Source organism: Cyprinus carpio, chromosome A20 (genome assembly GCF_018340385.1).
Source record: "Cyprinus carpio isolate SPL01 chromosome A20, ASM1834038v1, whole genome shotgun sequence".
Taxonomy (NCBI): Eukaryota; Metazoa; Chordata; class Actinopteri; order Cypriniformes; family Cyprinidae; genus Cyprinus; species Cyprinus carpio.
Genome location: NC_056591.1, coordinates 6,577,746 through 6,579,794, shown reverse-complemented (window position 1 = coordinate 6,579,794; position 2,049 = coordinate 6,577,746). Strand labels below are relative to the sequence as shown.

Sequence of the window (2,049 nt, the reverse complement as noted above, 5' to 3'; positions counted from 1 at the left end):
ATTAAAATTAGTTTTTATTAAAATAGAAACTAAGAAAATAATTTAAATACCACATACTAAGAAATTTAGAGAAAAATTTGTTAATAAATGAAACTTTTTTTACTTAGTTTGTAATGGGCAATACATACATATATATATATATATAATATATATATCTATATATATATATATATATATATATATATATATATATATCTATATATACATGTTACAATAGAAGCATTTCTCACACTGTCGTGTATAGACACTCATAAATGCTAGTAGAAAATTTGTATAGAGAAGATTCTTTCTCACACCTTCTGCTCCCCCACAAAACAGTAGCATTTTCCTAAAAGTTATTTGCAAACTTATGCAAAAATTGAGGGCACACAGAGAAAATTCACCTACTGTGAGTTTTATTATTATGCATATCCATCATTCTCACCTCCAGCCCATAATCGCATTTGCAGCTGGGAAACAATTACCTTTTCAGCGCAAACACTATCTGAATTCAGTGTTATCATCACTTTCTGAGCAGGATTATAGTCATTTTGCAATATTCATGAGAAACACCATCCTCGTGCCTCACCGATGTCATTCATATAGTGATCGTAGCCATGTACAAACAGCTCTGCCTCAGGGTTACTCATCTGAGCTCTCTCCTTAAGATCTGCCCCTGTTAACACACAAAAAGACTATTTATGACGTTTGCAAATACTCTGCTTCAGCTCTTCTTTATTATACTGATATATGAGCCAAGGGAGAAAGTATTTTAAAAATGACCTCATCTTTAAAGTACACTGGCAATGCTGTCTTTGGTTTATGTGACAGAGTCCTTTACAAACCTGCACAAAAGACTCCGGGTATCAAACTCCTGAAGACCACCACACGAACCGCTGCATCATGATGCAACGATGACACCAGCTCTCTCATCTACAAAGAGAAAGATGCATAATATAGACAGAGAAAGATAAAAAACAGGAAATATTGAATTTGAGTCAGAATTCGGGGAGAGATATGCCCTGATTTATTTTTGTCTTTGTACGCTGTTATTTATATAAAGCCTGACACACTTTTACCAAACTTTCTTTGAATAAACTGATCAAATACAAATGTAAAAAAAAGAGCCCTTGTATACTACTTTGTGGAAACAAAAAGAAGAAAATAGACAGAAATGGACCATCTGTTGCTCAAGTGAATTAAGTTAATATTTAAAAAAAAACATTCCAACGATTGGTTGCATGATGAACAGTTAAAGGCTATATACACAGTCATACCATACATTCTTTAAAACGTATTTATTATTTATTTACATGAATCTTTTATCTCTAAAGAGCACAAAAAGAATGATTCCTTGTGACATGTGGTGGAAATCTAACACACCAGTATAGGGCTGCATGATTATGATGAAAATCAGAGAAGATGGCAGATAGAAAGTTCATGGATTAGATCTTCTGCTTCCTGCATGTTTGAGCTTGATGCTGTAGGATGGGGGGTTTTCTGCACACTCACCTGACCCACAAACACACGTCCCAGAGAGTTCCTCGCCCTTTCACGACACATCAGCACTTCCACTATACCTAACCAGACAAGAGAAAAGAGAAACCGGAGCTGTAGCTATGGTTGTGGTTCTAACTGGTGGGCTGTGACCCAAATATGGGTGACAAGTCTGATGTGATGCGATCACAGACAGCATGGAAAAATGATGCTAAATTATTAAGTGTTTGTTGTTATGGCATGACTATGGCTAAACTTTTCACATGGGATATTACATGCCAATAAAACATACTTGTAATGTTTATACTGTCACATCAAGGAAATTTTGCAGGCAAAACAAGTGCATTGTCTACTGTCAATAGTCTAGTGACGAGTGCAGCTCACAAAGAAGTCACTTTCCAAACAAGCAACTTTCTGTTGGTCAACATGTGACAACTTTTTGCAAAATCTGCCTGGGGAAGCATTTCACCCTTGTGAAATCCTTGAGTGACTGAAATGAGACCAAACTTTCAATGTGTAAACTGAACTACCCTTCATGGGTCCTTATAAAACAGGTTCCAAGTGTAAGAAATA

General features: G+C 35.5%; 1 long non-coding RNA gene across 1 annotated transcript; it reads right to left on the bottom strand.

Moving 5' to 3' along the window:
* Positions 1-583: 583 nt before the first annotated feature.
* Positions 584-1,630, bottom strand: LOC122149073. The gene is made up of 3 exons (XR_006162831.1): positions 1,492-1,630; positions 825-912; positions 584-655 (listed from the first exon to the last, which is right to left on the bottom strand). It is a non-coding gene; the product is annotated as an uncharacterized LOC122149073 (long non-coding RNA).
* Positions 1,631-2,049: the final 419 nt, after the last annotated feature.